Source organism: Heptranchias perlo, chromosome 2 (genome assembly GCF_035084215.1).
Source record: "Heptranchias perlo isolate sHepPer1 chromosome 2, sHepPer1.hap1, whole genome shotgun sequence".
Taxonomy (NCBI): Eukaryota; Metazoa; Chordata; class Chondrichthyes; order Hexanchiformes; family Hexanchidae; genus Heptranchias; species Heptranchias perlo.
In genome coordinates, this window is record NC_090326.1 from 113,969,451 (window position 1) to 113,992,716 (window position 23,266).

At 43.3% G+C, this 23,266-nt stretch overlaps 1 protein-coding gene across 1 annotated transcript in view; it reads left to right on the plus strand.

Annotated features, from left to right (window-relative positions):
• LOC137342229 (inactive phospholipase C-like protein 2) overlaps positions 1-23,266 on the plus strand; it is a 321,745-nt gene that overhangs the window by 166,735 nt on the left and 131,744 nt on the right. The window lies entirely within an intron of this gene.

Sequence of the window (23,266 nt, forward strand, 5' to 3'; positions counted from 1 at the left end):
TTGAGTGTTGTTGGAGCTGCACTCATCCAGGCAAGTAGAGAGTATTCCATCACGCTCTTGACTTGTGCCTTGTAGATGGTGGAAAGGCTTTGGGGAATTAGGAGGTGAGTCACTTGCCACAGAATACCCAGCCTCTGACCCGCTCCTGTAGCCACAGTATTTATGTGGCTGATCCAGTTAAGTTTCTGGTCAATGGTGACCCCCAGGATGTTTATGGTGGGGGAATTCGGTGATGGTAATGCTATTGAATGTCAAGGGGAAGTGATTAGACACTCTCTTGTTGGAGATGGTCATTGCCTGGCACCTATCTGGCGCGAATGTTACTTGTCACTTATCAGCCCAAGCCTGGATGTTGTCCAGGTCTTGCTGCATGTGGGCACGGACTGCTTCATTATCTGAGGGGTTGGGATGGAACTGAACACTGTGCAGTCATCAGCAAAGATCCCCATTTCTGACCTTAAGATGGAGGGAAGGTCATTGATGAAGCAGCTGAAGGTGGTTGGGCCGAGGACACTGCCCTGAGGAACTCCTGCAGCAAGGCTGTAATGAAGTCTGGAGCCGAGTGGTCCTGGCGGAACCCAAACTGAGCATCGGTGAGCAGGTTATTGGTGACTAAGTGCCGCTTGATAGCACTGTCGATGACACCATCCATCACTTTGCTGATGATTGAGATTAGACTGATGGGACGGTAATTGGCCGGATTGGATTTGTCCTGCTTTTTGTGGACAGGACATACCTGGGCAATTTTCCACATTGTTGGGTAGATGCCATTGTTGTAGCTGTACTGGAACGGTTTGGCTACAGGCGTGGCTAGTTCTGGAGCACAAGTCTTCAGCATTGCAGCCGGGATGTTGTCAGGGCCCATAGCCTTTGCTGTATCCAGTGCACTTAGCTGTTTCTTGATATCACGTGGAGTGAATCGAATTGGCTGAAGACTGGCTTCTGTGATGGTGGGGATATTGGGAGGAGGCCGATATTCCCACCATCCTCGCTAGTTGAAGCAATTGGCATAGATGCATTTAAGGGGAAACTAGATAAGCACATGAGGGAGAAAGGAATAGAAGGAGATGCTTATATGGTCAGATGAAGAGCGGTGGGAGTGGGCTCGTCAGGAGCATAAGCGCAGGCAGAGACCAGTTGGACCAAATGACCTGTTTCTGTGCTGTAAACTCGATGTAACTCTTTTTACTTTCTCTAATCCAGCGGCACTGATTGTAGTGACTTTACTGCTAGCTTAACTGAAATGGGCTAACTCAACACAAACTGAGGATTCTTGGACCTTCCTGATTCGTTGGGAATCAATATATTTTTTAAGTTAACATATCTTTTTCAAATTAATTTATTTCCCCGCTCACTTTGGGAAATTTCTTGATTCTACTCTGCATCTTTCGCTGATAAGCCAACTAAGTTTAAAAAAAAACAGTTTAAGTGCACATTAGTATTGGAGCGCACTATACTGCCAAATGCTGTGTTTTTTTAAAACGTTTTTAAAAATTAAGTAGCTACATATAATCATTTACATTCCATTATAAACAAATACAAACTGATTTTCTGAATAATTGTCAAGAAGTACAGTAAAGAGAGCTCAGATATGTTGAACTTTTGTGAAACTTGATTATTGTGTTAAGATATCTTACAGTGCCCTTTCTGGTTTTATTCTGATTTTGTTTTATGCTTAATATTGTTATTGTGCAGTTTTCTCTTTAGCGTTGTGTTTGGCTCAACACAGTGCAATATTTTAGACAGCTCATCATTAGCTTGGAGCTAGAGGCTTTCTTCGGCCATACTGTGTATATGGACTTTCAAGAGGCATTTAATAAAGTACCACATAATACACTTATTAGCAAAATTAAAGCTCATGGGATTAAAGAGACAGTGGCAGCGTGCATACAAAATTGGCTAGGGGACAGAAAGCAAAGAGTAGTGGTGAACAGTTAAACCATAAGACCATAAGAGATAGGAGCAGGAGTAGGCCATTTGGCTCTTCTAGCCTGCTCCGCTATCATGGCTGATCTGATTTTTACCTCAACTCCACTTTCCTGCCTTTTCTCCAGATCCTTTGACTCCCTTGCTGCTCAAAAATTTGTCTAACTCAGCCTTGAATGTATTCAATGACTCAGCCTCCACAGCTTTTTGGGGTAAAGAATTCCAAAGATTCACAACCCTCTGGGAGAAGAAATTCCTCTTCATTTCCATCTTAAACGGGCGATCGTTTCTGAGTCTATGCCCCCTAGTTTTAGATTCCACAATGAGGGTTAACATCCTCTCAGCATCTACCCTATCGAGTCCCCTCAGAATCTCATATGTTTCAACAAGATCTCCTATCATTCTTCTAAACTCCAATGAGTATAGACCCAACCTGTTCAGTCTTTCCTCATAAGACAACCCTTCCATACCCGGAATCAACCTAGTGAACCTTCTCTGAACTGCCTCCACTGCAAGTATATCCTTCCTTAAATAAGGGCACAAGAACTGTACGCAATACTCCAGGTGTGGTCTCACCAGCACCCTGTACAGTTGTAGCATGACTCCCCAGCTTTTATACTCCATCCCCCTAGAAATAAAGGCCAATATTCCATTTGCCTTCCGGATTACCTGCTGCACCTGTATGTTGACTTTTTGTGTTTCATGTACGAGGACACCCAGATCCCTCTGTACTGCAGCATTTTGTAGTATTTCTCCATTCAAATAATATTTTGCTTTTTTATTTTTCCTCCCAAAGTGGATGACTTCACATTTTCCCACATTATATTCCATCTGCCAAATCTTTGCCCTTTCGCTTAACTTGTCAATATCCCTTTGCAGACACTGTGGGCTCGATTTTAGGGTCGGGTTTCCAGCGGGGGGGCCCCGAAAATCCCGATATGCGGTCACGTGACCGGATCGCGCCGCGATCCCGACCACTTCCGGGTTCCCCGATGACGTGCGGGGCTGCGTGCGTGGCCCCCGCTGGTGGGAATCCCGCAGGCAATTAAAGCCAGCGGGGTTCCACTTGAGAGTACTTACCTTGCTTGTTGAGGTCAGTTAATGAGCTGAATCAGCTGTCAAAAGAGGAAGTGTGGGATTTTACCTGCATCGCAGAGTGTTTCCCACACTGGGGGAAATAGTCTCTCTCCAACCAGGCGTGTTGCAGCCAGCAGCCTGTGGCAGGTGCCAAGGTGCACTCCACGGGGGAGAGCCCTCACCCACGCAGGAGGCCACCGCGTCACATAGGGCAACCCCTGCCCCCCACCACCCCCCGCCAAGCCAGAGGACAGACCGACACGAAACCGCAGCCCCAGTCCAAGGAACCACCCACCTACCCTGCACAACCCCTCAGACCAACACCTGCCAGATGGGTGGTGCATTGACATCCTCGGAGGACGAACAGCATGACCAGCCCCAGCAGCCTCGCAGTCCACGCCGTCCACCGCAGAGACGTGGAGCCCCCCAACACGGTGTTGTTGCACGCCCACCTGCACAGCAGGAGGGAGGGCTACCGCAGAGAGAGACGCATCGCAGAGGGCACTACCCTCGCCACAGGGTCCACAGACCGAGGCGCAGCTCCCCGGACCTCTCCGAGCAGCAGTGCACACGGAGGCGCAGATTCGCGCGACATGTAGTCGTGGAGATCTGCAGGCTCTTTCATGCCGAGCTGCTACTGGCTGGCCCCAGCACCAACTGCTTACCTGTCGCTGTCAAAGTCACCACTGCCCTCCACAACTTCTCCTCCGCATCCTTCCAGGGTGCAGCCGGCTACACCGCCGATGTCTCTCAGTCGTCTGCGCGGACGAGCCCTGCAAATACACCTGCACCAACTCTGCAGTAACACAATGGGTGGCATCAGTGGTGGGGCCTCATAGTGATACCCAGGAGCGGGCATTATTGGACACAACAGACAGGATTCGCGGATACATGGCAGTGGTGGTGCCAATATAATGTGTGCTGTTTGTTGCTCTGAAATTCAATATAGGTAACACCCATGGCAAACCCTCCGACACCCTTGTGCACCCCCTTCATGCTCACGAAACATTTGCCTTACGCTGCCTACTGCACATATGTGATGCATGCCCTGTGGCTGCAGCACAGGTGGTGGCAGGTTGAGTGAGGCTGGCCGTGAGGGAGATGCACGAGAGGGTGAGTATGGGATAGAGCCATGAGATTGTATGAGGATTGGGTCGCGTGTTAGTGGCAGGATGAGTACTGGCGAGGTGAGTAGGTGGAGGTAAGATGAGGATGGGGTTTGAGTGGGTATGAGGGGTGATGTGACAGAGTAGTGTTGGCGGTGCCGAAGGAGATGTGGGGTTGGGGCAGTGTTGTGGCAGATGGAGTGTAGGGGAAAGACTTCGTGTTCTCACTGTGGCTGACCTACTGAGGTCATTGCAGCGCCTCCTGCACTGTATGCAGGTGGGCGATATGTTGGTTGCGCAGGTGACCCCCTCTGCCACCTCGAGCCAGGCCTTCTTGGTGGCAGAGGCTGGCCGCTTCCTCCCGCCCGCCGGGTGGAAGATCTCTGTCTTCGCCCTCCTCCTCACCCCATCTGATGATACCTGGGGTGAGGCATCATTACACTGGGAGCAGCCTTCCCCCTGGGCTGCTCCATGCTGCAATTTGTTCCATTGGTTGCAGCATCTGTCAGTGGAGGACTGCCCCTTTAAATAGAGCGCCTCCAGCTGACAGATCGTACTGCGCATGCGCAGCCCGCCCGACGCGCAGACCAGCATCGCGGACCCCGGAGGAGCAGGTAATTGATTCCTATTAGTGTGTTGCCTGCTACGATCGCGCGGGCAACCCACTAATTTCACCGAGCGTGTTGACCACGCTCCCGAAACCCAACCCGCCGGAAACCCGCAGGCCTGGTAACATCGAGCCCTGTGTGTCCTCCTCGCAACTTGCTTTTCCACCTATCTTCGTATCATCAGTAAATTTGGCCACAATACACTCTGCTCCTTCATCCAAGTCATTGATATATATTGTAAATAGTTGAGGCTCCAGCACTGATCCCTGCGGCACCTCACTAGTTACAGATTGCCATTTTGAAAATGACCCTTTTATCCCGACTCTTTGTTTTCTGTTAGTTAGCCAATCCTCTATCCATGCCAGTATATTACCCCTAACTCCATGAGCTCTTATCTTGTGCCTTTTGGAAATCCAAATGTACTGCATCCATTGGTTCCCCTTTATCCACCCTGCTCGTTACTTCCTCAAAGAACTTAAATAAATTTGTTAGACACGATTTCCCTTTCATAAAACCATGTTGACTCTCCTTGATTGTATTATGAGTCTCCAAATGTCCTGCTACTACTTCCTTAATAATGGATTCTATCATTTTCCCAATGACAGATGTTAGGCTAACTGGTCTATCGTTACCTGCTTTCTGTTTCACTCCCTTCTTGAATAGGGGTGTTATGTTTGCGGTTTTCCAATCCGCTGGGACCTTTCCAGAATCTAGTGAATTCTAGAAGATTACAACCACGTTTTTCAGACTGGAGGCAAGTATTCAGTGATGTTCCCCTTGGGTCACTGTTAGGACCACTGCTCTTTTTGATCTATATTAATGACCTGGACTTGGGTATCGAGAGTATAATTGCAAAGTTTGCAGATGACACAAAACTCAGAAATGTAGTAAACAACATGGAGGATAGTAACAGACTTCAGGAGGACATAGACTGGCGAAATGGGCAGACACATGGCAGATTAAATTTAATGCAGAGAAGTGTGAAGTGATACATTTTGGTACGAAGAATGAGGAGAGGCAATATAAACTAAATGGTGCAATTTTAAAGGGGGTGCAGGAACAGAGAGACCTGAGGGTACACATACACAAATATTTGAAGGTGGCAAGACAAACTGAGAAGGCTGTTAAAAAAAGCATATGGGATCCTGGGCTTTATTAATGGAGGCATAGAGTACAAAAGCAAGGAGGTTATGCCAAATCTTTATAAAATACTGGTTAGGCCTCAGCTGGAGTATTGTGTTCAATTCTGGGCACCACACTTTAGAAAGGATGTCAAGGCCTTAGAGAGGGTGCAGAAGAGATTTACTAGAATGGTGCCAGGGATGAGGGACTTCAGTTATGTAGAGAGACTGGAGAAGCTGGGGCTGGTCTCCTTAGAACAGAGAAGGTTAAAGGGAGATTTGATAGTAGTGTTCAGGATCATTAACGGTTTTGACAGAGTAAATAAGGAGAAACTGTTTCCAGTGGCAGAAGGGTTGGTAACCAGAGGACACAGATTTAAGGTGATCGGCAAAAGAGCCAGAGGCGACATGAGGAAACATTTTTTATGCAGCAAGTTATAATGATCTGGAATGCACTGCCTGAAAGGGTAGTGGAAGCAGATTCAATAGTAACTTTTAAAAGGGAATTGTCTAAATACTTGAAGAGAAAAAATTTACAGGGCTATGGGGAAACAGCAGAAGAATGGGACTAATTGGATAGCTCTTTCAAAGAGCTGGCACAGGCACGATGGGCCGAATGGCCTCCTCCTGTGCCATACCTACAATGATACCTTGAATACCTTAATGGATTTGCAATGTATTTCTGGTTCTATTTATTTTAATTGGCGTAACGTTCAGGTACAGTTTATAACATTTTCCACCTGGTGTTAATACAGATCAAACATACCAAAGGGAAAGGTTGTATTCACCATTATTATTCCACCTGTAATTATCATTTGGAAACAAAGCGTTTTACAGTAGGTATTCAGTTGTTTGTATTATGGTATTTATTTGGATAAAAAAAGTAAACTGTGCCAAAAGTAAACAACACATTAACTTTCAATTCAGCAGTTTGTGAGCAACAATTCAAGCCACTTATGTTGTAATTTAATAGCTAAAGACTGCTACTATTATACATTGGAGGAATTACGGTAAGCCACAATTTAAGGTTTGTGCTGCATACTAGAGGAGCAACAGTCAGCACCATGGATTGGAGGGCACAGGTTGAAGACTCCATTCTGATCAGTTCCTAATCTCAATGACACTGCATAGGGCGGTGCCAAATGCAAGGGAAGGGGAAATTGGACAAGATGCATCCACCAGGAACCTTACATTCTTGTTATAAGTTGGTTAGCCCAGTGGTGAAGGATAGAATACAAGTGCCTGGTCTTCAGTTGCTTCCAAGCTTTTATTCACAACACTCCATATTACGCACACCACACCCTAACTAAGCTCTCATTATTGGATAAAAGAGAGCCCCAGTTGATACACACCACCTGAATACAATTAACACTAATTGATATAAATCACATGGATAAAATTAACAATCCTGATGGCTGGCTAATAAAACTTTTGGCAATAGCCTGAGGTCATCTATTCCACTCGGTCTACTATATGGCCTGAGGGGATCTGAGAAAATAGAATAGACAGAATAAACACAATTGGGAAAAAGATTGGCTCTGAATTTCTACAGGGTTCTCCTGATTGCCTGCCGCAACTTTCTCAGGAGATCAGTGGAGCCTTCGTCAAAACAGCATGAACAGCCATCTTTAGCCATTTACACCATTTGTCTGGCGGTTCTGCTGATCTCCAGCTGGAGAACTTTTGCGGAAATTCCAAACTTGTTTCATTAAAACATATAAGCGCTGAATTTGGGATAATACCGTACGCAAACTTTACATGTGTGAAATTCTTCTCTTTGCTATTTTAGTGGAGGCATTACCCCATTTAAAATGAATGCCCAGCTCATCAGAAACAAATTTTGCAGAGGAGTTCGTTCAACAGGTGTTAGGCCTCACAGTAATATTTTCAAGGGGCCTAACGCTTGTTTTAGGCATCCGTCTGGGACCCCTAAAAAAGTCCTCACGAATTTAGCAGTGGGATCAATATCTGTGCAAATTGGGCACAGGATGTCCTACTGCTAAATTAGTGCGCATTGCGCCCATTTTACATCCAAACTATCAATTTCTACCCTTTAATATCTCACAGCATAACTTCAGTACCACAATATTTAAACACAATTTATAAATCTCTGGTCTTTGGGCATAAAATAATAATATATTCTCCAGAATACCGGTGGTAAAGCAGTATTCAATTAAATAATTTGAATAATGTTCTAACTGGCACCAATTTTACTACGAAATAAACATGGTTCTCAATGCTAGACAGAGGAATCTGTGAGTAATTTTTTAAGATGGAGAAATGGGGTGGTGGAGTGGGTCTGAGAACTCCACATTTTATAGGACCTGGATTTATGTACAGCCCAGACATGGGATGAAAGTTACGTCTCTATTCTTGCTGTAAGGGCAGAGAAGTAAATTAACTTGATTTCTGGTGGATGTTTGTATACTGCCAGGAGAAAGCATACTTGTCTGATATAGTGTATTTGCTTACAGTGTGGTCTGCTCTACATTGGAGGGACCATATACTGGGTGACTGCTTTATCTAACATCTCGCTTCTGTCTGCAAGTGTGATGCTGACCTCCCTGTGGTTCATTGCTTCATCGCCTCCTCACATTCTCATTGTGCCTTTCTGTCGATGGCCTTCTAAACTGCTACAACAAAGCTCAGCACAAACTTCAGGAACATTAAGGCTGATTCCCCAATAGTACACGGAAGGTTGGTGCCAAATTTGCAGGCCTGCAGTGCTTGATTATTGATCTTTTAATTTAAGATGCATTACTTGCACTTCGATTAAGGCTCAGCCCAATATCTCATCTCCCTCCTTGGAACTCTGCAGCACTATGGTGTCTGAATATTGAGATTAGCAGCTTCAGACCTTACCTGTCTCGCCCATTTTCCTAATGGTTTCTCTCGTCCACCTTCCATTTAATTGCTTTCTAGTTTGGAGCTGTTTTTACTATCATTTTGCCTCTAATACCATTTTATTGCTTGACTGAGATGATCTTCAGATATCATCCAGCACTTTTTCACCTCTCAGCTTTAAGAAAAACCTTCACAGGATATAGACTGTTTCTTTATGATAGTAGGCAGCATACCTGACTCTTGACTTTAATCGGATGCTCATATAAAGGATCTTGCTTATATTTCAGTTTCGATGAGGGTCTGCACCTGAAACGTTGATCTGTCTGTTCTGTTTTCAAATGCTGGCAACTCTGTGGTGTATTTCACGCACTTTCTGGTTTCATTTCTCGTACCAACTGTAAATAATTTCTGCAACACTAATTGTACTAATTTGAGGAGCTGGGCTGGATTTGCTTCATAACAACTTCCATCAGATACTGCTGAAGGACATGAAAATTTAGTGTATACCTGAGGCTTATTTTAGTTTTCACATCCTTACTCAAAAGAATGACCAAACAGGAATAGCTGCCAACATTATGAATGCCTTAGTGAGAATGGAAGGCTGCTGCTGATCGATAAAGTACAAACCAATTTATTAATGTCAGCAGTGCTTTCAGCCCTGATAAATAAGGAACTCAATTTATGGAGGTCCCTTGTACATTAATAGTGATTTGCTGTAGATTTATTGGAGCTATGGCTTTAGTATTTAGCATGAGGTGAGACTTTTAGTGCTTATGGCTTTAAGACCTGCCTTGGGCTAGGAACTGAGGAGGTGAAAAAAATTAGTTCTGCAGCAACTTGCTTTAACTTGTGTTCAGACATTCCTCCGCGTATTTCCCTGCACGTAGGTTCACTGTCAGAAGTGCTCCATGATTGCACTGCTGCCTGTCAGCATGATTCTGCCATGATCCCATCTGATTTTCTTGGGTGGATCTTCATTATATATTACGTGGCAGGCTTCCAGAGCTGTTGTTGCCCTCTATAGAGAGTCTGTCTTGGGGGTGTAGGTGGTGGGAGGGGGGGGGGGGGAATAAGAACATAAAAAATAAGAGCAGCAGTAGGCCATACGACCCCCCAAGCCTGCTCTGCCATTCAGTAAGATCATGGCTGATCTTTGACCTCAACTCCACTTTCCCGCCCGATCCCCATATCCCTTGATTCCCCTGGAGTCCAAAAATCTGTCGATCTCAGCCTTGAATATACTCAACGACTGTGCGTCCTCAGCCTTCTGGGGTAGAGAATTTCAAAGATTCACAACCCTTTGAGTGAAGAAATTCCTCCTCATCTACACCTGAAATGTTGATCTGTCTATTCTATTTTCAGATGCAGGCAACTCTGTGGTGTATTTCAAGCACTTTCTGGTTTTATTTCTCATACCAACTGTGAATAATTTCTGCAACACTAATTGTTGCAACAGCAGCATTAAAGTAGCTACAGCAACCTAAAAGGGAAGGCCAGCCATTTTCTGTAAGCATCAATAAAACTGATTTTTTTTTTAGTTTGTTTCCTTAAGTGGCAAAGTTGTTTCTCTTTCAATGCACCAGCAACCATTGAGAAGTGGCTACTGGATAAGTCACAGAGCTGAAAGTTGCAGATATGTGTGCGGCCTGCAATCTTTGTCTAAAAGAGGTAGAAGGCAGGATATTTTGCTGTCTTCACACCACTTCTCCAATGGTACTAGAGTGGGCCGTCACCCATTACAACAGAGCTTGCCCATTTTGCATGTATCAGGTTTTCCAATGTAAATGACAACAACCCTCCAGGATTGTCCTGGAGTCTCCACGAATTGAAGATTAATCTCCAGGACACTGCTGCAAGCAACCCAGAAGAAAAATCATAAGGGCATTAAACAAAATTATGTTTTTTCCTTTTCTTTGAACACTTCCATTTATTTGTTGTAATAATATTGGAGGAGGGGAAGAAAGGCTGTTTCACTAACAGTCAAGACTAATCCAGTTGGGTAACAAAGGGTCTGTTCCCTTTCCAATTGGCGTGGGAAGACAGCGTGTATGGAGGATGGGCCAATGGCAAGAGTGTGGGTTGGGACAGTTCCAGGCGGGAGGTCATGTGATGAAACCTCCAGAATTCACACAACCAGAGTTGGCAACCCTACCTTGAAAGCACCAGTGGTAATGAAGGAGTAACATCAGAAATCACATTTTCCTTCATTACCTCCTTAGTAATAAGAACATAAGAAATAGGAGCAGGAGTAGGCCAATCGGCCCCTCGAGCCTGCTCCGCCATTCAATAAGATCATGGCTGATCGGTATCTTAACTCCATTTACCTAACAAAAATCTATAAATTTACGATGGCCTTTTCACAGTATACATAAAAGGAAAGTGCTTTTGATAAGTCAGGATAATGCTAAGCTTTTTACCATAGCAACAATTTACATTTATACCACTCATGTACAGAGGTTGTCTGCAAGCATCTTATATGGCAGATGAGAACATTAGGCACAAGCTGGAGGGAAAAAGAGAAACATAAAGTTGGGGGCTGCAGTCAAAGGGAGGGGTTTAGGAGACTTTTGTAAGGAAGGTGGCAAGATGAAAGAAATTACGGAGAGCATTCCAGAGGATGGGGCACAGCAGCTGAAATAGCAGTCACCAATGGTGGTGCGATGGAATAGGAAATGAGAAATAAATCAGTGCCAGAAGAACAGAGTGTATGAATGGAGACATACAACTGGAAAAGATCATTAAGGTAGGATAGGGTGAGGCTATGGATGGATTTGAAAATGAGGATAAGGATCTAAAAATGAATTTGTTGGGACACAGAAGGCAGCAGAATTGGTAAGGAAATGGTGGTGGAAGTGCAGGGCTTTGTTCTTGTGAGGATGCAAGGCATAGCATTTTGAATTTTTTGTAGTTTATGAAGCTGGTGAGATCGGCAAGGAAAGCATTGGCAGAATCAAGCTTCAAGATGATAAAGGTGTGGATTAGGGGTTGGCCAGCTATGGGGGCAGAGGTAGCGAGGTGATAGCCTATGTTTCAGATGATGGATCAGATGTGGGAAAGGAGCCTTAGTTCAGAGTCAAGCAGTACATCAAGGATCTACATATCCAGGCTTGAAATGTCTGCTGTGAAGGTTGATGGAATCAAGGTAAGAGACACATAAGTACTGTCGGGGGCTGAAGAGGCTTCAGGATTGCCTTTGTTAAGCAGAAAGAAATTTCGGCTCATTCAGGTCAAAATGTCAGATAAACAGTTGGAGAGTATGGCAATAGCTTTGGGACCAAGTGAGGAGGCAGAGAGCTAGAACCGGGTGTATGTGTGGAAGCTGATCCTGTGCTTCAGGTGATATCGAGGTGCAGCATGTAAATAATGAAAGGGAGGGGAGCAGAGATGGAGCCCATGTCACCATGCAGTCATGGGAAGAGAAGGGGAAAATATCAGGATAAATTTTGTGAGGATTTGCTCCCGATGTAGAGGTCAGTGTACCCAATTAACAGCACTTACGATATTCCAGTGTTTAAAATTTATCACCAGCAGTAATTTAGCACAGCAGTAATTTGAAGAGGAAAAGTGCTGGAGGATGAAATGTTCAATAGGATTAAAGAGTCATGAGAAGAAACAACAAACCATGATCAAGGCCACACAGAATATTGCTTGTGGCTTTAACTTTCCGTGCTATGGGTAGTGCAAAGATGAGTTGGCGGGTCCTGAATAGGGAAAGTAGGAATGTAGTTGTGAGGCAGTGACATTTTCCAAGACATTATTGGATTAATGTTAGCAAGGTTATCAGTAATGTGCAAGTTTTTTTAATGTATCATAGTAGGTACAGCACAGGAGGAGGCCATTCGGCCCATCATGCCTGTGCCGGCTCTTTGAAAAAGCTATCCTATGAGTCCCATTCCCCTGCTCTTTCCCCATAGCCCTGTAATTTTTTTCTCTTTAAGTATTTATCCAATTCCCTTTTGAAATTTACTGTTGAATCTGCTTCCACCACCCTTTCAGGCAGTGCATTCCAGGTTATTACAACTCGCTGCGTAAAAAAAATATTTCCACATGTCGCCTCTGGCTCTTTTGCCGACCACCTTAAATCTGTGTCCTTTGGTTACCAACCCTTCTGCCACTGGAAACAGTTTCTCCTTATTTACTCTATCAAAACCATTCATTATTTTGAACACATTTATTAAATCGCCCCTTAACCTTCCCTGTTCTAAGGAGAACAATCCCATTGTCTCCAGTCTGCCCACACAACTGAAGTCCCACATCCATGGTACCATTCTAGTAAATCTCTCTGCACCCTCTCTAAGACTTTGACATCCTTCCTAAAGTGTGGTGCCCAGAATTGAACACAGTACTCCAGCTGAGGCCTAACCAGTGTTTTATAAAGGTTTAGCATAACTTCCTTGCTTTTATACACTGTGCCTCTATTAATAAAGCCCAGGATCCCATATGCGTTTTAACAGCCTTCTCAGCTTGTCCTGCCACCTTCAAAGATTTGTGTATGTGCACCCCAGATCTCTGTTCTTGTACCCCCTTTAAAATTGTACCATTTAGTTTATATTGCCTCTTCTTCCTACCAAAATGTATCACTTCACACTTCTCTGCGTTAAATTTCATCTGCCATGTGTCTGCTCATTTCGCCAGTTCGTCTATGTCCTCCTGAAGTCTGTTACTATCCTCCACATTGTTTACTTCATTTCTGAGTTTTGTGTCATCTGCAAACTTTGAAATTATACTCCCTATACCGAAGTCCAGATCTGAGACTAAGATCAGTGCGAAAGATTAATCTTTGAGTCTTGAAGTATTTATTGCTCTTTAACTGATTAATAATGCCTGGCTTACTTAAATTGCTTTCTTCCAGCTTAAGGTTGCCAACTCTGGTTGGAGGCATTCCTGGAGGTTTGATCATGTGACATTCTGACCATGTGACATTTGTTCACATGACATCTACAAATGTTGTTACATTTACCTTATAACGGTGGGGTCCGTGTAGTTGAATATTTTTACTTGTGGTTTTGCACCAGTAGCTGTTGTGCGACAAGTTCCAAGAACTAGGAGGCCGCCCGTGAGCAGGTGAAGAGGGGAATCCAAAGATGGGGAGTGATTTGCATCGGGGAAACCAGAGGTGGGAGGAACTTAGATTCCACCAGTAACTAATGGTAACTCACTGAAATTGCACTGATAACTAATAGTAACTGGCTGAAATTGCACTGATAGTTAGTAGTAAAGTTGTAACACTCATTCCCCTCATAACCAACAGTAATACAATAACTCACTGATAGTCTATATGTAATTGGTAGTAATAGGTGTAATGCCCCGATATCTCCCCTGTAAGTGGTAGTAATCCTATAACCCGCTGATATTCACCCTGAAACCACAGCCAGAATCCCCCTGCACCGCACAAGATGCAGTCAGGCTCCTCAGTTAATGCCACTTTTAATAGGTCCGATCTCTCTCCCTATCTCCTTGGACTCTGGTTTGCACTCCGGTTCCGTGTGAAGGTGAACTGCGAAACTCAGCCAGAGCTGATCTGTCCTTGGACTTCACACATCAAAACCGGGCGGCACAGAGCGACCTGAACCAAACCAAGAGATCACACAAAGGGCAGTGGGCTCAGTGTTTGGGGCAATTCTCACAGGGCACATCATCCTAAACTCAACTCAGCACCAACATTTCTAAACCACTCCCTGAGCTCGGACTCAAAGTTTTCACAAAATTATAGAAATTACAGCACAGGAGGAGGCCATTCCCAAAAGATCTTTTTATGTTCCCTTCTTTTCAAATATTTATCCCATTCCCTTTGAAGTGACGTTTTAGTCTCTACCTCAATAGCCACATATGGTTAAGTATCCCACAGTCTAAAAGCCCTCAGTTGATGAACTTTCCACCTCCCTTCCCCCTTATTCTTCTAGTGAGAATCCTTGGTTTCTGTTCCCTAGTTCCCCATTCACCCACCAGTGGGAATAATCTTTCACTCGTTACCCACAGTAAGGTCCCCAGTTTTCACCTACCCCTTTACTGGCTGCTCCTCTCTCAGTGCCGCTCCCACTCACCATGTTGCTGATGCTGCTCCTGGTTCTACGGGAAATGCTGGAGCCGGGAGGTTGGGGTGGGCAGCGCACTGTGGTGGGAAATTTAAATCACTGTTATTCCGGCAGGCAGCGCTCAGGAACAGTATCCCCGATTCCGGAAAACTCCCAATCATTCCAGAAGGGTTGGGACATCTAACGGTACAACTGTATATCAGTGACTCGTAATTCTGCTGGATAGAGCTAGAGATGTGCACACAAAGCTTGTTTTTTTTGTACTATAAGTCTGTGAGAATTGGTTGCAAAACATATGCAGCATGTGTATATGAATAAATAATTACGTTTTGTTAACAGTTGCAAATCAGTTATCACTATTAGCCTTTCAGATGACGGCATATCCATCTTGCTAGCGGTGAGCAATTAAATGGTGCAACAACAATGCATTGTATTTAATTCCAGAAGTTTACTTATAAAACACCATGCATGTATCCTTAAAAATATATGTAGAGATGACCCACAACACCATCCACCAATTTATAATTTTGTTTAAATCAATGTGTATCTGAATGTACTCTCTTAGCTGCACGTTAAACAGTGTTTGAATTAACGATTGCCAGACTGAGGCTAGTAAATTGATCAGTTCTCACAATGTTGGCATCAGAATGTATTCCATGGTCCATTACACTAGTTACACCCTTACAGTCACTGGTCTGTTGCTAAGTGACAGTGGAAGTGTGACTGCTCCAAAATATCAGTGGATGCATTCTGATGCCAAGACACGCTCAATGCAATATGCTTCCACATGCTGGAAACGTCCTGCTTAGACTGTTTAAAAATCCGACTTTAGCAAATGCTACCATCTTACAAGTTCAGTACTTTGCGTCTGTAATTTTTTCTTGAACCAGTACCTTGAACCAATGTTACTATCGACCATTTTCATCGGTCAACTACTGTTCCTAATAGACAACAACCACAACTTGCATTTACATACATAGAATTAGATAGAATGTACAGCACAGCAACAGGCCATTCGGCCCAACAGGTCCATGTCAGTGTTTATGCTCCACACGAGCCTCCTGTCTCCCTATTTCATCTAACCTTATCAGCATATCCTTCTATTCCTTTCTCCCTCATGTTTATCTAGCTTCCCCTTAAATGCATGTATGCTAGTCGCCTGAACTACTCCTTGTGGCAACGAGTTCCACATTCCAACCAATTTCTGGATAAAGAAGTTTCTCTTGAATTCCCTATTGGATTTATTAGTGACTTTCTTATATTTATGGCCCCTGGTTCTGGTCTCCCCCGCAAGTGGAAACATCATCTCCACGTCTACCCTATCAAACACTTCTGTAATCTTAAAGACGTCTATCAGGTCACCCCTCAGTCTTCTCGAGAGAAAAGAGCCCCAGCCTGCTCAATGTTTCCTGATAGGTGTAACCTCTCAGTTCTGGTATCATCCTAGTAAACCTTTTTTGCACTTTCTCCAGTGCCTCTATATCCTTTTTATAATATGGAGACCAGAACTGTGCACAATACTCCAAGTGTGGTCTAACTAAGGTTCCATACAAGTTTAAACATAACTTCTTTGCTTTTCAATTCTATCCCTCTAGAAATTAACCCAAGTACCTGGTTTGCTTTTTTTATGGCCTTATTAACCTGCATCGCTACTTTTATTGATTTGTGTATCTGTACCTCCAGATCCCTCTGCTCCTCTAGCCCATTTAGACTCTTATTATCCAAGCAGTATGTGGCCCCCTTATTATTCCTACCAAAATGTAATACCTCACACTTAGCTATATTGAAATTAATTTGCCAATTACACGCCCATTCTGTAAGTTTATTAATGTCTGCCTCTCGTCTTTCAGATGAGACGTTAAACCGAGGTCATGTCTGCCCTCTCAGATGGACGTAAAAGATTCCATGGTGCTATTTGAAGAAGAGCAGGGGAGTTCTCCCCAGTGCCCTGGCCAATATTTGTCCCTCAATCAACACCACCAAAAACAGATGATCTGGTCATTATCAGATTGCTGTTTGTAGGACCTTGCTGTGTACAAATTGGCTGCTGCGTTTTCTACATGACAACAGTTACTACACTTCAAAAGTACTTAATTGGCTGTAAAGCGCTTTGGGACGTCCTGAGGTCATGAAAGGCACTATATAAATGCAAATCTTTCTTTCCTGTATTTTGTTGCAATCCTCCTCAGTATTAACTATACACCTCCAATATGGTGTCATCCATAAATTTTGAAATTGTACTTCTGATTCCTGAGTCCAAATGGTTTATGTAAATGGTGAACAACAGTGGTCCCAGCATCGATCCTTGTGGAACACTACTTCCCATCTTTTGCCAGTCAGAGTAACTACCTTTAACCCATACTCTCTGTTTTCTGTTTTGCAGACAGTTTGCTATCCATTCTGCTACTTGTCGCTTGACTCCACATGCTCTGACCTTAGTCATGAGTTTACAATGCGGTACCTTATCGAAGACTTTTTGAAAATTCAAATATATTATATCTACTGCATTACTCTTATCTACCCTTTCTGTTACTTCTTCAAAAAATTCAATAAGGTTGGTTAAGCATGACCTTCCCATTTGAAATCCGTGCTGACTATTCTTTATTATATTTTCGGTTTTGAGATGGTTTTCTATTACATCTTTGAGTAACGACTCCATTATCTTTCCTACCACCGACATTAAGCTAATTGGTCTATAGTTCCAAGGACTTGTTCTATCTCCCTTTTTAAATACAGGATTCACATTCAGGAGCGAGATTAGAAAACATTTCTACACACAAAGGGTGGTAGAAGTTTGGAACTCTCTTCCTCAAACGGCAATTGATACCAGCTCAATTGCTAAATTTAAATGTGAGATAGATAGCTTTTTGGCAACCAAAGGTGTGAAGGGATATGGGCCAAAGGCAGGTATATGGACCTAGATCACAAATCAGCCATGATCTTATCAAATGGCGGAGCAGGCACGAGGGGCTGAATGGCCTACTCCTATTCCTATATTCCTATGTTCCGACATTAGCTGTCTTCCACTCCTCTGGCACTATTCCCTTTTCTAATGATTTTTTGTATATATGTATTAGAGCCTCTGCTAACTCTTCCCTAACATCTTTTAATATTCACGAATGCAATCCACCCAGACCAGGGGTTTTATTCTCTCTAAGTTTGATTAGTTTATCAATTATCTCTCACCTTGCTATCGTAAATGTCTTTATATCATTTTTGATCTCTTCTTCTAATGCCTTGCCCATCATGTTAGTAAATACTGAGGCAATGTAATAATTTAATATTCCTATCATTTCGCTGTCATTGAGGCAAAGTAACTGTTCAATATTTCTGCCATTTTGCTGTCATTCCTGTGAGTTTATCGTGTGTAAACCTTAGTGGCCCTATCCCGATCCTGATTTTTCTTTTGTTATTTATGTGTCTATAGAATACTTTAGGAACATAGGAACATAAGAACAGGAGTAGGCCATTCAGCCCCTCTTGCCTGCTCTGCCATTTGATAAGATCATGGCTGATCTGTGATCGAACTCCATATACCCGCCTTTGGTCCATATCCCTTAATACCTTTGATTGCCAAAAAGCCATCTATCTCAGATTTAAATTTAGCAATTGAGCTAATTGCCGTTTGCAGAAGAGAGTTCCAAACTTCTACCACCCTTTGTGTGTAGAAATGTTTTTTAATCTCGCTCCCGAAAGGTCTGGCTCTAATTTTTAGACTGTGCCCCCTACTCCTAAAATCCCCAACCAGCGGAAATAGTTTCTCTCTATCCACCCTATCCGTTCCCCTTAATATCTTATAAACTTCGATCAGATCACCCCTTAACCTTTGAAACTCTAGAGAATACAACCCCAATTTGTGTAAACCTACGCTGCACTCCCTCCAAGGCCAATATGTCCTTCCGAAGGTGCGGTGCCCAGAACTGCTCACAGTACTCCAGGTGCGGTCTAACCAGGGTTTTGTATAGCTGCAGCATAACTTCTGCCCCCTTGTACTCCAGTCCTGTAGATATAAAGGCCAGCATTCCATTAGCCTTCTTGATTATTTTCTGCACCTGTTCATGATACTTCAATGATCTATGTACCTGAACCCCTAAGTCCCTTTGGACATCCACTGTTTTTAACTTTTTACCATTTAGAAAGTACCCTGTTCTATCCTTTTTTGATCCAAAGTGGATGACCTCACATTTGTCTACATTGAATTCCATTTGCCACAGTTTTGCCCATTCACCTAATCTATCAATATCCCTTTGTAATTTTGTTTTCATCTCCACTGCTTACAATGCCACCAATCTTTGTGTCATCGGCAAACTTAGATATGAGACTTTCTCTGCCTTCATCTAAGTCGTTAATAAATATTGTGAATAATTGAGGCCCAAAGACAGATCTCTGCGAGACTCCACTAGTCACATCCTGCCAATGTGAGTACCTACCCATTATCCCTACCCTCTGTCGCCTTTCGCTCAGCCAAATTCCTAACCAAGTCCGTACTTTTCCCTCGATTCCATGGGCTTCTATCTTAGCTAACAGTCTCTTATGTGGGACCTTATCAAATGCCTTCTGGAAGTCCATATAAATAACATCCATTGACATTCCCCTGTCCACTACTTTAGTCACCTCTTCAAAAAATTCAATCAGGTTTGTCAGGCACGACCTACCTTTCACAAATCCATTAATCAATTAATCTCTCTGATTAACTGAAAATTCTCAGGGTGTTCAGTCACCCTATCCTTAATTATAGCCTCCAGCATTTCCCCCACAACAGATGTTAGGCTAACTGGTCTACAATTCCCTGGTTTCCCTCTCCCTCCTTTCTTAAAAAGCGGAATGACATGAGCAATTTTCCAATCTAGAGGGACAGTTCCTGAATCTAGAGAACTTTGAAAGATTACAGTTAGGGCATCTACAATGTGCTCACCTACTTCCTTTAAAACCCTGGGATGGAAACCATCTGGTCCTGGGGATTTGTCACTCTTTAGTGCTATTATTTTCTTCATTACTGTTGCTTTACTTATGTTAATTTTATTGAGTCCGTGTCCCCGATTCAATATTAGTTTTCTTGGGATTTCCAGCATGCTATCCTCTTTTTCTACTATAAATACTGACGCAAAGTAATCGTTCAACATGTCCGCCATTTCCCCATTGTCAATGACAAGATCCCCACTTTCAGTTTTTAAGGGGCTAACACTGCTCCTGAGCACCCTCTTTTTCCTAATGTAACTATAAAAGTTCTTCGTATCGGTTTTGATATCCCTTGCAAGTTTCTTTTCATACTCTCTTTTTGTAGCTCTTATTATCTGTTTTGTGACCCTTTGTTGATCTTTGTATCTTTCCCATTCACCAGGATCTGTGCCCTTTTTTGCCTTTTTGTATGCCCTTTCCTTATGTCTTATACTGTCCCTTACCTCTTTAGTCGTCCATGGCTGTTTTTTTTGGCAAGTAGAGTTCTTGCCCCTCAGGGGTATAAACCGATTCTGTATCACGTTAAATGTTTCTTTAAACATTTCCCACTGATCATCAGTCGTTTTACCCATTAACAGATTTGCCCAGTTTACTGTGGACAGTCTCTGTCTCATCCCATTGAAGTTGGCCTTACCCAAGTCTAGAATCTTAGCAGCTGCATCACTCTTTTCCCTTTCAAACACTACCTTGAACTCGATCATGTCATGATCACTATTGGATAGATGTTCGCGTACAGTTAAGCCGTTAACTAAATCTGGTTCATTACGCATTACTAAATCTAGTATGGCTTGCCCCCTTGTTGCCTCTAGGACATACTGCTGTAGAAAACTATCCCGGACACACTCAAGAAATTCACTACCTTTCTGACAGTTGCTAGTCTGCTTTTCCCAATCTATGTGAAGATTAAAGTCCCCCATTAAGACCACTATGCCTTTCTTACACGCTTGCCTAATCCTTGCATTTGTACAATCTAGCACTTCAGAGCTACTGCCAGGGGTCCTAAATACAACTCCCACTATAGTCTTAGATCCTTTCCTATTTCTCAATTCAACCCATAAGGTCTCTGTTGGCTGCTTACCTCTCATTATATCCACCTTTATCATTGAAGTGCTTTCATCTCTAATCATAGAATCATAGAATCATAGAATCATAGAAGTTACAACATGGAAACAGGCCCTTCGGCCCAACATGTCCATGTCGCCCAGTTTATACCACGAAGCTAGTCCCAATTGCCTGCACTTGGCCCATATCCCTCGATACCCATCTTACCCATGTAACTGTCCAAATGCTTTTTAAAAGACAAAATTGTACCCGCCTCTACTACTGCCTCTGGCAGCTCGTTCCAGACACTCACCACCCTTTGAGTGAAAAAATTGCCCCTCTGGACCCTTTTGTATCTCTCCCCTCTCACCTTAAATCTGTGCCCCCTCGTTATAGACTCCCCTACCTTTGGGAAAAGATTTTGACTATCGACCTTATCTATGCCCCTCATTATTTTATAGACTTCTATAAGATCTCCCCTTAACCTCCTACTCTCCAGGGAAAAAAGTCCCAGTCTGTCTAACCTCTCCCTGTAAGTCAAACCATCAAGTCCCGGTAGCATCCTCGTAAATCTTTTTTGCACTCTTTCTAGTTTAATAATATCCTTTCTATAATAGGGTGACCAGAACTGTACACAGTCCTCCAAGTGTGGCCTCACCAATGCCCTGTACAACTTCAACAAGACATCCCAACTCCTGTATTCAATGTTCTGACCAATGAAACCAAGCATGCTGAATGCCTTCTTCACCACCCTATCCACCTGTGACTCCACTTTCAAGGAGCTATGAACCTGTACTCCTAGATCTCTTTGTTCTATAACTCTCCCCAACGCCCTACCATTAACGGAGTAGGTCCTGGCCCGATTCGATCTACCAAAATGCATCACCTCACATTTATCTAAATTAAACTCCATCTGCCATTCATCGGCCCACTGGCCCAATTTATCAAGATCCCGTTGCAATCCTAGATAACCTTCTTCACTGTCCACAATGCCACCAATCTTGGTGTCATCTGCAAACTTACTAACCATGCCTCCTAAATTCTCATCCAAATCATTAATATAAATAACAAATAACAGCGGACCCAGCACCGATCCCTGAGGCACACCGCTGGACACAGGCCTCCAGTTTGAAAAACAACCCTCTACAACCACCCTCTGTCTTCTGTCGTCAAGCCAATTTTGTATCCAATTGGCTACCTCACCTTGGATCCCATGAGATTTAACCTTATGTAACAACCTACCATGCGGTACCTTGTCAAATGCTTTGCTGAAGTCCATGTAGACCACGTCTACTGCACAGCCCTCATCTATCTTCTTGGTTACCCCTTCAAAAAACTCAATCAAATTCGTGAGACATGATTTTCCTCTCACAAAACCATGCTGACTGTTCCTAATTAGTCCCTGCCTCTCCAAATGCCTGTAGATCCTGTCCCTCAGAATACCCTCTAACAACTTACCCACTACAGATGTCAGGCTCACCGGTCTGTAGTTCCCAGGCTTTTCCCTGCCGCCCTTCTTAAACAAAGGCACAACATTTGCTACCCTCCAATCTTCAGGCACCTCACCTGTAGCGGTGGATGATTCAAATATCTCTGCTAGGGGACCCGCAATTTCCTCCCTAACCTCCCATAACGTCCTGGGATACATTTCATCAGGTCCCGGAGATTTATCATTAGGCTTCTCCTCCCCCTCTTCCATTTTCCCTATCTCTCCTGTAGACCTTATAACCCGGTATATTTAGTTCCCAATCCTGACCATCCTGCAGCCATGTCTCAGTAATAGCTATCATGTCATACCCTCCAATTTGAATTTGAACCTGTAGTTCATTTAATTTATTCCTTGTACTCCGTGCATTTGTATATAGAACTCTTAGTTGGGCCACACACCCTAGCCTGACCTTCAGCTTTGATGCTGGGTTAATCGCCTTATGCCTTCTAGTTTTCACTTTATCTGTAGTGCCTAAAGTACACTTTCTTTCTGCTGCTCTACGCTTTTCCCTTTCACTTGTTCTTGAACAACTGTTTGTACTGTTTGTATTGTAAATTTCCCCTGGGTCTTCCCCTCTCTTGCTGCTCTCAACTTTCCTCCCTTCTGACTCCCCGCTCAGATTCCCATCCCCCTTTAATATTTCTTTTTATATTTCTTGATAATTTAGTTTTGTAGTTTCTCTTTGCCTTCCTAATTGTTTTTTTAACTTCTTTCCTAACCTTTTCATATTCCCTTTTGTCATCCTCTCCTTTGTTGTCTATATATGAAGTGTTTGCCTTTTTCTTTAGTTTCAATTTTGCCCTTATTTCTTTATTCATTCATGGTGTATCATTACTGGCTAGTTTGTTCATGCTTTTTAGTGGGATATATTTCTCCTAGACTCTACTGATCGCTGTTTTAACTGTTTCCCAATGCTGTTCTATTTCTTTGTTTATCAGTATATTTTCCAGTTTATTTTCCTTAGTTCCATTCTTATCCCCCTTACATTTTTTTTTATTCGTTCATGGGATGTGGGCGTCACTGGCAAGGCCAGCATTTATTGCCCATCCCTAATTGCCCT